The following is a 13,802-nucleotide window of genomic DNA, read 5'->3' on the forward strand; positions in this document are numbered from 1 at the left end:
AAGATTAATTAATCAACACCCCAAAAAAAGAAAACTCATTTGACTCATGACTAGTTATGTTTTGGTATTGATATCAATAAGACAATGTAATAGTTAATTAACTTATTTGTGATCAAGAGTTGGCAGAATATTTTATGAATATTGCCAATTATGAACACAACTGAGGAAAAACAAATCATCAGCACTAACATCTGAAGATTTTCTTCTTTCCATTACATCAATACATGAGACAGACAAAATGTATGTAAATCTATATCTACATAAGTTAACATTGTATGGACTATCCCCCAACAAGCACTTATGCTTCAACTCTCACCACATAAGCCACATAAGCCACTCTGGGTTTGAATTGCTATTATGAGATTTAATGCAATGGCTTGGCCTGATGCTAAAAACAATAAAAACAGAACAAATATACACGTTAAATGGCATTTAACACTAAAAACAATAAGACCAACAACTCTATGTTGTTTTTCTTGTTTCATCCTTTGTAATGGTGAAAAGAAAACTTTAACTAATTAATTAAAAAATAGATACGGATCTACACCTTTGAAACAGGAGCAAAAATAAGAGGGATAGTAGGTGCTTGTCCCTATCATAGTTTTCAAACTAAAAATCTGAAACTTCCTTCAAAGGTTCCTTAAACAAGCAAACAAACAAATAGCAAAATGAGATATGTAGCAGAAATACCTTAATCAATCACCAACAGTGACAGATCGGAACGACTATGCGAGATCGAAAGAGAGACGGCGGCGGTGTGAGAGAGAAGGAGAGGAAGAGATACGATGGGATTGGAAGAGGCGGTCGGTGTGAGAGAGGAGAGGAAGAGAGGCGGTCGGCGGCAGCTGTTCTTGCTAAATCGGCGGTCGGCGGCAGCTGTTAAGGAAAGAAACGAAGAAACGATAGTGCTGCTGGGTGAGAGTGAGAGAGGAGAAGAAAATAGGGTTTCACATTCACTCACTGGTTTTTGCTTTTGTTTTTTAATTTTATATATTAATAATATATAATATATCTGCTAAAAAAAAAAATATTATGTTATAACTTATATATAATATATATTGATAACACTAGAGAATTTTAGCTTCGGGTAGGCACTGCTGCTTCGTTCTCAAAAAACAAAAAAAAATATAATATATATTGATAATATAGGTTATATATTAATATATATATATTTTTTAATTTATATTTATTAAACGTTTCGGTTAACCGTTAACCGCGGTTTTTCCCAAGCGAAACCGAAACCGAAACCGAAACCGGTAACCACTTATTTTTTTAACCATTAAGAAAACCACCGATTCGGTTAACCGTTTTTTTCGGTTCGGATTACTGGTTTCCGGTTCGGTTACTGGTTTGATCGGTTTTTTTACCCACCCCTGTGCCTGAGGAGACACGCCCCGCGTATGAGGAGGCAGCCTCCTCATACGCGGGACGTGTCTCCTCAGGCGCGGGGTGTGCAAGACCATTTTCGGAGCATTCAAACTCAGAGACGCTTTCACGCGGGGCGTAGTACGTGACACGCATGGCGTGTTTCAGCTGAAGAATACTTCCTCCCTAAGTTCTCCATACTTGGGACCACTCCCTATTTACAACTCTAGCACTCCTTATTTACAAGCATGCCACCCCTTTTCCATTAACCCTACTTTACCCTTTATATTTGTATTGTAATTAGTAGATAGTTTACCCTTTTTGTAATTTGGCAATTAGGTTTTTGAGATGCTATAAATTCATCTCTTTCTCTTTGTAATAGGTGAACTTTTATCAATCAAATATATATCTTCTTCCTTGTGAAGTTTGTTAAGGTTTTCACCTTCAACAATGGGGATTTCACTATTCCTATGGATTTAGTCCATGAATTAGGATCCACTCCTTCTAGTTTAGCTAGATAAGTTGTTAGCCTTTGTGAGTTTACGGTTTAAAACTCTCAGTGGATTCCGCGCTACATCAAAGACGTTATTAATTTCATATGTATTTGAAATTATTAAGAAAATATCTTTTCGAGGTGCCAGTCGAATTTTATGTTCAAAATTACTTTATTTGATCATCAAGATTTTAATACGACCAAAAATAAATAACTAGGAAATTAATATATTCAAATAAAAGATCAAAACCTTGATGAACAATAATGAAAAATCAAGAGTCCAATAATATGTTTTTTTTTTCCTTAAACTGCTGAAATTAGTTCAATTTAATTATATTTTTTTGGTAGACAGTTCAATTTAATTATACTAATTTATAATTACAATGGCATGCAAAGGAAAATAAGAATAAATTGCAGTTTCACCCATTTTTAAATATATAGGTTAATCTGCAAGTAAGAATATTTTTTTGTAAATACCCTAATGAACCTAAAACTTTATTTGGACCTACAAGAAAGCCGTAAATTAATAAACAAACCGACAAAAAAACCTCCCAGTTCTAAGCATATGACGGAATCGAATTGCTTCAGTATCCCATAAACAACCATCACATGAAACTCCATCATCAAACTCTTCCTCGTCTCTCCATCCCATTGATTTCTTCTTTATCTCCGCACATGACAATCTTTCTTTGCAACGACAATTTCTTCTTCTCAATGTTAACTCTTTTTCTTCTCCTTCTGCAACTATAAAATTACGCTTCCACATCAGTTTCACAACATTCCTCACCTTCTCCCTACATTCATCCACTAATTTCGATTTCAAATCACAAACTAACTTCAAACCTTGTTCTCTAAATTCCCCGCCGTGGCATACAAGAATTATACCGTATACATATTTAGCTACAAAATGAACCTTTATCACTAGCTTTTCTCAAGTACTCAAGCTCGGAATCAAGCCTTAAATTGCTGAAATAATCGATCATTCCTTGTCGGAATAATGATTCTGGATTTCCGGCATTTATGCACTTCTTGAGGAAAGATACGACACCTTTGTTTGTCTTCTTCCATGGAATTACGGGGAGAGATTCGATTGAAACACGCTCAAACACATAATCTTCTGATGCTGCTTTGAACCATTCTTTGCAACTTGCTTTGGCATTTAAAAGATCGGTGGATGATGTTGAAGCTACTATGGCGAGAATGTCGGATAGTAAATGTGTTGGTAAGTAGGGATTCTTCTGTTTTCTGCGTTTTTTTATAACCTTTTTTGTGCTTAGAATCGTCATTGATTATAGAATTCCAGAACAAGAAACAAAATTATAGGAATTAAGAAGGAGATGTTTATACAGATTGATGAAGTGCAGATGTTTATATAGTAATTGTTCTGTTGTCTGTTATTTCAGTTTTACGAATTCTATTAAAGGATCATTAATTCTATTTAATGAAAAGTGAATTACAAAAACCATAACAGTTGCTTCAATTATAAAACGACGCATTGTTTTGATGCTACAATTAATGATTCATATATTAAACGACTTGTCATTACTAAAAGGACTTTTTTTTGTGATGTAACTTTTTTTATGGATAAGGTGAAAAATGACTCTAACGTTTTTAGGTAGAAGCAATTTTATTTCTAATTTTTAAAATAGTGTAATTTTATTTCTAATGTTTACAGTGAAGAGCAAATTGACCCCTAACGAAATAATTTATCAAACCGTCTTATTGATCGTGAATATTGTCATCTACGCTTCACATGTGCGTCATTTTATCACTAATTAGTAACCGATCACAAACATATGGTTAGCCGTAAAAAAATAAAAAATAAAATAAAAAATATACTGTCTTTTGCACGAGCTGGAAAAAAAAACTTCAAATATTTCACCAGCTTCCAATTCTATTATTAAATAATAAAAAGATATGAAATCTTTTTTTTAAACCAATTGATCTGTAATTGGTATAGAATAAGAACAAAATATATGTATTTTATAATAATGTTTCAAATTGATCAAACTTGCTAACGTTAAAAGTAAAATTGCTCTTGGTTGTCATTGTTAGGGGACCATTTTAAACGTGAGGGGTAAAATTGCTCTTTGCTATAAACGTTATTGGTATTTTTACATCTTGTTTTTTTTGAAATGAAATTTGTGATACATTTCTTTTTCGTTAAACGAACTTTGTGATACATTTTAATATACAATTAAAAGATAAATTACAACACTTGTTAATGAACTTTACTCATTTTTACGGTATTGCTACCAGAGCCGGCTTTAAAGGGAGGTGGTATATGCGGGCAAGTTTTGATTGATATGAGGCCTCGATATCTCGACTCACACTCATCCTTCAATATTTTCCATGAATTGACTTAGGCATAAGATTGGTTGGACATGCAAATGACCCCTTATTGACCTTGCTTCTTTTGCAATTGCAGGTTGACACGCATGTCATCGCACAAACGGCGAACTCATATTTGCAAGTTTTTAAATAACGAGATTGTGTTTGTAAAAAGGTCAACTCACATTTTTTTTTGCTCTACCCTAACAATAATATAACCACTAACTGTTTCACTCTTTACAAATAGTTTTAGATGTTTGTTTTTTATTGGTTCAGTAACAAATTAATTAAATTTAGTTTATAAAAAATAGAATATAAGAGTTTACGGCCTAAGACCTTTAAAATGTTGGAGCCGTTTTTTCTGGCAACTAAATTTCAAAACGTACATAAAAACCACATAACTTTACGTTTTTTAATTTTGTAGCAACTAAAATTTAACTAACACATCAAAATCACTATTGAAATGCTTAAAAAATTAATGACATTAAATTATTTAAACTTGTTATTAAGAATGCTTTTACCATAAAAAAAAGCCATTAAAACCCTTTAATACTACAAAGTTTTCAAACGTTTGGTGTAAAAAATGAATTAATAAAAATAATTGAATTCATTAACATGTTTTACAGTTTCAATCGACAAAATTAATGGCTGGAAGAAAAAAGTTTTCAATTTTTTTTTTTATAGTTTGTCTGATTTTCAGGTTTAAGGTTTGTATGGATTATCTATCAATTAAAACTTTCTGCGTACATTAAAACTTGAACGCAAGATCTAGGTTAAGCAAATTATAACCATTAACCACTCAAACCAACCTTAATTAGTTTAAGATTCAATTTTTAAGATGTGCTATATACTAAATTTATTTTGATTTACATTAGTTAAATATTTATTGATTATAATGATAGAACTAAATTTATTTTATTCTTCAAATAAAAAATAGTAAGTCTTGTCCTATAACAAGTTTCGTTTGGCTTGTTCTGTGACAAGTTCATTTTGATGTGTTTGTTTTCTTATTCTTTGCGATTTTTCTACACTTGGTTCTTGTTTCTTGTGGTTTTCTCGATAACTTCTTCCAATATCGATACTTTGTATGGTAATTTATGCATCGAGGATGAGGAGATGAGGATATCAAGATTTATGAAGATAATTAACAGTCGCGCCTCATGTTTCTCTACGAAGATATATTAGTATAGAGTTCAATCTTTAATTCGTGTTCTTATTCTTTTGTCCATAGGGAGGAAAATAAGGTCGCTCATTCATTAGCAGAATGGGCAACTCCATTATCCTCACCTCTAGTTTTCATGGAGGACATCCCTTATTCTATTTGAAACCTTGTTTGTAATGACTTAACTTGTCTATTTGATTAATAAATTCCATTTTTCATAAAAAGAAAAGTTTGTGTACAAGTTAAAAATATAAGTTGATTATTAAATATTGTCCTAATAAATAAAAATAAAAACTTTTTTTTATACAATCAAGGGAAAAGTACAAAAATAAACCTTGTGGTTATATTTGTTTTCGATCGGCACCCATGTAGTTTAAAAGTTTACAAAATGGTACGTTGAGGTTTATTCCGTTAGCAAACACATACCAAATTGACTAACGGTGTTAAAAGTCAAATGAAAAAGAGTTAATTTGATCCTTATATTTATTTATTTTATAAATTAATACCTCCTATTATCTAATTATCACAAACAAACCCCAAAATTAAAAATAAAATACAATTATACCATCTCTCTCCTTTCATTTCTCTTTTATTATTTTTTTCTTCTTACTTTCTCTTCTCTCTTCTCTTTATTAATTTCTATCTCTAAAGTTAATTGAATTAACAAAACAAACTCTTTCAAATCAATTGAATTAACCAAGCTGAACCGGTATAGTCCCATTAAGAAAATTCCCAGCGAGCAACAGCGTCTCAAGCCGCTGAAATTCCCCAAATTTCACCGGAATCTCACCCGTTAAATTATTCGCCTCTAGACCCAAATACCGCAAATTCGGCAGCTGAGATAGAGATTCCGGTAATGAACCGATTAAAAGATTCTGCATCAAATTCAAGGACTGAAGATTCTAGCACGATGAGTTTTTTATTTGTTTTCGATGACATTATGTAAATTTTTCAGAAATTCATAAATTAAAATTTGATGAATATATAAATATTTTAATCATTTGATAATTTATTACACAGTAAAATATTAATGAATAATTCAGTTTGTTTATTATTAAATACTTTTTTTTTTAAAAACTACATTTTATATTACAATTACATAGTTTTTCATTGTTTGATAAACCATTTAAGCACTTAAATTAAAATGTTAAGCACTTATTTAATTTAAGTGCGTTTGATAACGATTGTTTCTCCACCACTTAAATTAGTTAATTAAGTTAAAAAATCACTTATTTTGATAAGTTAAAATATTTAACTTAACATTTTAAGTTAAACATGATCAACTAATATTTTTATAAGACTTACATCATTCAATGTGTTTAGCACTTATAATATTCAGCACTTAAAATTCAGTACTTATTTTTTCATTACTTAATTTCAGTTTTATCAAACAGCACCTTATTTTGATTGCTAAGAGAATTGGGGTTTAGACCATGTTTCAACACTTAAAATTAATACATTAAGTGTTTATTGGTTTTAAGCTTATTTGATAATACAACTTAAATATTTCTGTTAAATCATCTTTTAAGTAAAAAAAAAAAAAATAACTTAAATTTGTAAGTTGAACATTAATATTTTTAAATTCAGTATTTATTTTTAGTATTTATCAAACAGTTATATCGTTTAATATTTTAAGCATTTATAATATTCAGCACTTAAAATTCGATATTGATTTTTTCAGCACTTAATTTTAATCCGTATCAAACACCACTTTACATGGTTGAATCACCGTCATCCGTCATCCGAGGCCAAACTTTTGCATTATTTAATACAACAACAACAACAACAACAACAAAGCCTTAGTCCCGAAATGATTCGGGGTCGGCTAACATGAACCATCATATAAAACCGTGAAAATCAAGTCGTGTCAGCGACACAGATTCACTCCCTCCACTCCGTCCTATCCACTACCATATTTTGCATTATTTAATATTGAAAAAAAAATTGTAATAAAAAATATATCTTTAATCTATATAAATCATGTTACCTTTTTTTAAATTCAACGAACTCAATATGATCATGGCCATGCAAAATTTGAGAAGTTAAAAAGGTATTTCATGGTTGTGCAAAAACTTAAAATATAATTTGTAAAAGAATAATTCATAATTTTTGAACTCAAAATTTAATAGTCAATATTAGTACTATAATTACAATTTACCATTAAACTTAGGGATGACAATGGATACTCTACCCGCGAGATACCCGATCTTAATAAGATTACCCACACCCTGTATAAAAATGGTATAGGATAGGTATGGATACAAAATTTACACGTGGAGGGTATGGGATAGATATGGATCATATATATTATATGTGACGTGTCGTATAAGAATGCCTCCTTGAATACCTGATAGCCGCTATATATTTGACTTTCATCCATTGACTTTAACCACCAAATCAATTTATATTTATTGTTTAAGATTGATTTAGAATTTCTGGATTTGAAAAATTTTATAGATAAATTATTTATGGATGCTTAAATTTATCTTTTATTAAATTTGTAATATTTTTTATTTTATGTATTGAATCTTACCGGGTAAAAATACTCATGGGTACTTGCGATTTAAATAAAATGATTATATAATTCATGAAGTATACTCATTAAGGTAACGGAACGGGTACGAAACGGAAAAGAGTGTAGTATCCTCTCCATTATCATTCCTATTTAAACAATCTAATCTTTGCATATCGGATTGCTATATAATATCAAATGATGTGTCTATGATTTCTTTGCATACTCACCAATTAACATGAAAGAAATCATATTTTTCATATTTATATTGGGCTTGGGGGTTTTTGAAATCTAATTAAAAAAAAGGTTTAATAGACACCCAACCCCCTAAACTTGTAACTTTTTTCCACCTGGCCCCCTCAACTTAGGGGACAACCTCTCAACTCCCTAAACTTTCCAAAAACATCACATACAACTCCTTACACCCCTATGTTCGGTTAAAATATTGACCCGTGTCGAAAACGCGCTTTATTGTTGACCACACCAATATCACGTGTAATTTTTTTATTAAATTTTTTCAAGTGATTATTGTATCCGAGGTGTTGTCGTCGCAACCTTATCGAGGTGCTGAGGTTGGCGGTAGTGGTTGTCGAGGTGAAATCACTTGGAAAAATTTAATAAAAAAGTGACATGTGGCATTGGTGTGGTCAACAGTCAAGCGTATTTTCTACACGGGTCAATATTTTGACCGAACATAGGGGTGTAAGGGGTTGTATGTGATGTTTTTGGAAAGTTGAAGGAGTTGAGAGGTTGTTCCCTAAGTTGAGGGGACCAGGTGAAAAAAAAAGTTACAAGTTTAAGGGGTTGGGTGTCTATTAAGCCTTAAAAAAAAGTATAAAGTGGACACAGTACATTTAAATTTGAAATGTAAGACAATATTTATTTATTCAACAGATAGATAGGAAACAGGGGATAGATAATTAATTCAATGAAAGAAAATGAAACAACTTACTGTATTTTCTCAGCGGTGATATGTCATCTGCATATAGGCACAAACCTAAAACCATAATTAGAGAAATCAGAAACCTACAACTATTATTCTAGGAAATAAACACTAGAATACATCTCAACAGAAGGAGAAGTGGTAGCAGTTGAAATTTAATCATGACACAAAGAAATAGCAAGTGTAGATGGCCAATTAATTGGGAGAGGAAGATAGAAGCAGTTGAGGAAATGGGTAGAGAAACTTGATAGAGATGGAGGGCATAGAAAGAGCGAGTAGGAGTGGAACAGTTGATGGGATTTTGTGGAAATGAAGTAACGTGAATAACATTATTCATAAAATTGCAAGGAAATGACACATCAGCCTTAGATGCTTCAAGAGATGACAAATCAGCATTAGATGCTTCAAGAGAACCTGTTTACTGCCAGATTCTCTTCCCATCTTTGGTTGTGCTTTTGCTTTTGCTGGAATGTCTATACTCTCTTCCAAGTTACCAGAGCTGCAACTGGTCTTTTTTATTTCCACGTTAATAGCCCTACCCAGAATAATTATAACCATAAGTACATGTTAATAATATAAGTAGATATATCATATAAATTTTTTTCCCCATTTCTCTTATTATTAATGTATATAAGAATCAATGTAAACAAGAAACCTAGTTCATCATATAATTTTTTTATGCCGTGTAATATATACCAGCAAAACAGGGCTTAGTTCTTCAATTTGTAAGCTTCACATATTATATTTCATCAATTTTTCAAGACATAGATAAGACATCTCAAACACTAAAAGCATATACAAAATCAAGAAATTCAACTAATTTTCTAATAATATTTTCTTAAAGCTACAAGGATCACTCACACTGCCAAATCTAGAAATGAAATTGTAACAAACTGACAATTATGATGAGATGAAGTAATAGTAAAAAAATGATACTACTCAAATTATGGTTAGGCTAGCTCCCAGAAACTCTGATGCCCTCCTAATAGATTGAGGCAGAACAAAGCCAAAATCGTTAATTTAGGATCAAGAGAGAAGAATGTCATACTGAAAATTAGTTTAGTCACTTGCATGCATATTAAATTTGTCTGCCTAACTTCATTAAACTGGTATAGCAGTTTGATGCAGTAAAATGATAAACCAGTTTACTGGTTTTATTACCAGTAAATCTGTTTATCAGTTTACTGAACTTATAAACCAGTTTACTAGTTTTATTACCAGTAAATCTATTTATCAGTTTACTGAACTAATAAACAGATACACCACCAGTTTACTGGTTTATATTATATAAACCAGTAAATTGCTTAAACCAGTAAACTGGTTATAACACACCAATAAATTGGTTAAACCAGTAAACTCGCTAAATATAGTCATATCCCCCAACCTGGCACAATGTATCAATGCAAACAATTAACAGCTAAATATAGTCATATCCCCCAACCTGGCACAATGTATCAATGCAAACAATTAACAGAAAATTAACGGATGAACAAATTAAATACAACAGAGCAGTTAAATTCAACTAACATGTCCAAGCATCAGAGTAATACGACAGCATTCAAATTTATATGTTGTAAGGCATAGAATATTCAGCTAAATTACCAAACTTCTGATTAATGGCTGAAACGAAACACAATTATACAAATCAAGTATCTAGTCAAATGCCATTTTTTCAGACTTTACATCATTGAGCTATTGAAGTTATTAACAAACAAACACCCTCATAATATAAAAGACATTTCCATATAATTAATTTAGTCATTTAGAAAACTCAAATCAACTAAGAGTCTTTACTCAAATCAACCAATCCCCCTAAAGATTCACTTCTAAATATGCAAATCAGAGTAGTTAAAACTTCAAAAGACAACCTCAACAAAGATACAGTAAGGAAATAATTCATTGCTCTCAACATATAACCAAATTTCACTTATTTCAGTTCTATCCAGTTTATTCAACCTCACAAGTATATCAATCAAGTTTTAAAGAAAATTAACCTTTACACATCATTTAGATATAGTCTCCATTTCTATTCGTATTTAACTCTGGAGAAATATCGGAATACATATTTACCATTTGTTCCCAATTTTGCCCTTGACTGACTCCATTCACCAGATTCACTACCATCCACCCCCTTCTTCTCCTTCTTCGAGTTGCTGCTGTTCAAACGCCATCTTCTTCTTCCCCTGCCGCTGTTCGATCACTTCTCCTTCTTCAGAATCAGATAAGAGTTTCTAATCTCAGGAAACTCGTGATGAAGTGCTATCTAGGCACATGAAGGAGACGATGGAAGACCGAGGAAAAGACGGAGTAGGCCGAGGAGGCCCTGGGCAACGTTCTCTCTAGTTTCCGATTTTGAAGAGAGAAATGAGGAAGGAAATAGAGGAGAAGGAATAGAGAGAGTCGACCGGAAACAGGACAGCCATGGAAGGCGGTTGAGCTTTGGCTTGGTGAGGAGGCACGGAAGAGAAGAAAATGAGGAAGAAGGAGAAGTCGGCTGATACAAATGTGAGCAAAAACCCTAAAATCCAAAATTTATATCCCTATTTCCGAATTGACCCTTCTATTTTGTCCATTTCAATTAACCCCCATTAGTTATAGTTTGTTTCAACTGAGTCCCTCCGAATTACATATTGCCTCCTCTAATTTGTTTAATTTCTTATTGTTATCCTGTCTGTTTTTATTTCTTTTAATTAACCTCTTTTCAAAATTTTAATCTAACTCTAAAGCATTTTAATTCGTTTTAATTAGATCCTCCATTTTATAATTTAGTCCAATTATCATTTATTTCATCAATCTAATCCTTCTCACGAAATGCATATTTTATCAAGTTTAGTATTAATTTTATTTTGTAAATTCACGTGTACATAATCATTTAATTCGTCAATCAGAAAAATATAAATTAATTAGTTAAAGTCTTAACATGTCGCTTCACATATTTTTATATGCGTATGAATTCTTTAATATGATAATATTTACTAATTTTTTATTTATTAGATTGCTCGGTTCGGGGCTCGTTAGACACCTTTTAGGTAAATAATCTCCTAGTTAAAGTTTACTCCGTACACTAGGACTCGAACTCGAGATCTCTAGTTTAAGAGACTTGAGATCCTTAACCACTTAAGTCAAACTTAATTGATATTTACTAATTATTTAAGTTTATAATAATAACAGAGTATAAAGTAAACACCCGTACTTTAAATAAAAATTATTAATTAAGATAAATATTTTCGGTGGGGAGTTTTTAAACTCCCCACTAATATTTTATATTTTGTGGAGAATTTTGCTTATCGCCACTAATGTATTATGTTTTTAGTGGCGAATATCTAATTCCACATAAATATTTAACATTTTGTGGCGAAATTTTAGACTCCCCACAAATATGTTAAAATTTGTGGCGAAATTTTGAACTCCCCGAAAATATGTCTTATTTGTGGCGAATTGATGAATCCCCACAAATTTATTATTTTTAGTGGTGAAAAATATTTCCCCACAATTTTTTCCCCACAAAAAGTCATCTTTCTTGTAGTGATAATAGATAATAGATAGATTACTAAAATTTAAATTATTAAATTACAAAAAAAAAGAAAAATTTAAATTATTACATTTTATAAGTTTTTTTTTAAAGAATTGCATATTTTATAAGTTAATACATAAATATAGTGGTGAATACATCATTGGTTCGTAAGGACACGATTTTACCCGTGCTTGCGTTAATTTTTTTTCTAAATCGAACTTGCTCAATTTTTTTCCGTATATATAAATTTCCTAATATGAGTGGTCAAGAAACAATTTTTAAGTACCAATATAAAACTTTTCAAAATTAAATTAGATTGTGTTTAAGATCTCTAACATGTAAAAGAAATTACGTTTAACGAAATGAAATCATCAATTTATAACAAATATATAGTATAACAATTTATAATTTATCAAATTCCTGATAAAATTAAAGGTATCAATCTCCAATTTATCAAAACCCTACCTATTTAGAGGTTATGTATAAATTTTCTATACAAACTTATTAGGACCGAGTCACATAGAATTCTAACATATATATATATATATATATATATATATATATATATATATATATATAACTTATTGGGATAATAGTCAAATTTGACTCTAATATTTTTTTTTGTGTGAAGTGCAGATTTAGCCGTAACATATCAAATGATCCAAAATATTTAATATGTTACTAACACAGTGTGAGCGCCCGTACCTTTTACTTGAAAAAATCCGTTTAGTGCAATGGACACCGTAACTTAACGTTGTCTTTGGACGCCGCATGGCGGGTCCCTTCCAATGCATGCATTATTAGCCCTTTTTTCATGTTTTAGTCTAATTCGATATATCAGAGTCGCCACCCGAGATTAATGTCTGGGAACATAAAATTAAATAACATACAGACTGACATTATGTCATCTTTTGAAAGACAGGTACGCGAATTAAACATTGCAAGAGTTTGATTAATAATACCGAATATTTTTAATCCATTTTCAGTTTATAACTATCCACCACACAGATTGTCGAAAGCGAAAAATAAATTCGGAATTAAAATATTACATCGAAATTTAACATCTAAATCCTATACATTTGATCTAGCACTAAACAAATCTATTAAACCTACAAGACAAATCAATATTAGCGGCGGAATGTTGGAATCCATGACTTAATAAAATCCTATTGTTCTATCACAATGACATCAATTTAAACTTTAATTGTACATAAAAAATTAAAAGTCTAATAAATTATATAATTTAAATTCAATTATAAAAAATATATTATTTTATTTTATTATATTTACGTGTTAATAATAATAACAACTATTTAGTTTAAAAAGTATCCATGTTTATTAATTTCTAAATTTATTAAGTTTATTATATTAAATTTATTAATTTTAATATTTTAAAATAGCATGAATTGGTATTAAAAAATATTATTATTAGTATAATTTTCACTAATATTGTTTACATTTTACTAAATATAAACTTAATTC

The 13,802-nt window shown here is 30.6% G+C and overlaps 1 long non-coding RNA gene across 1 annotated transcript; it reads right to left on the reverse strand.

Annotated features, from left to right (window-relative positions):
- Positions 1 to 8,694: 8,694 nt before the first annotated feature.
- LOC136231317 (uncharacterized) lies at positions 8,695 to 11,304 on the reverse strand. Its single transcript, XR_010689752.1, has 2 exons — positions 10,877 to 11,304; positions 8,695 to 9,341 (listed from the first exon to the last, which is right to left on the reverse strand). It is a non-coding gene; the product is annotated as an uncharacterized lncRNA (long non-coding RNA).
- Positions 11,305 to 13,802: the final 2,498 nt, after the last annotated feature.

The sequence above is a fragment of the Euphorbia lathyris genome, chromosome 5 (assembly GCF_963576675.1).
Source record: "Euphorbia lathyris chromosome 5, ddEupLath1.1, whole genome shotgun sequence".
In the NCBI taxonomy this organism is placed as follows: Eukaryota; Viridiplantae; Streptophyta; class Magnoliopsida; order Malpighiales; family Euphorbiaceae; genus Euphorbia; species Euphorbia lathyris.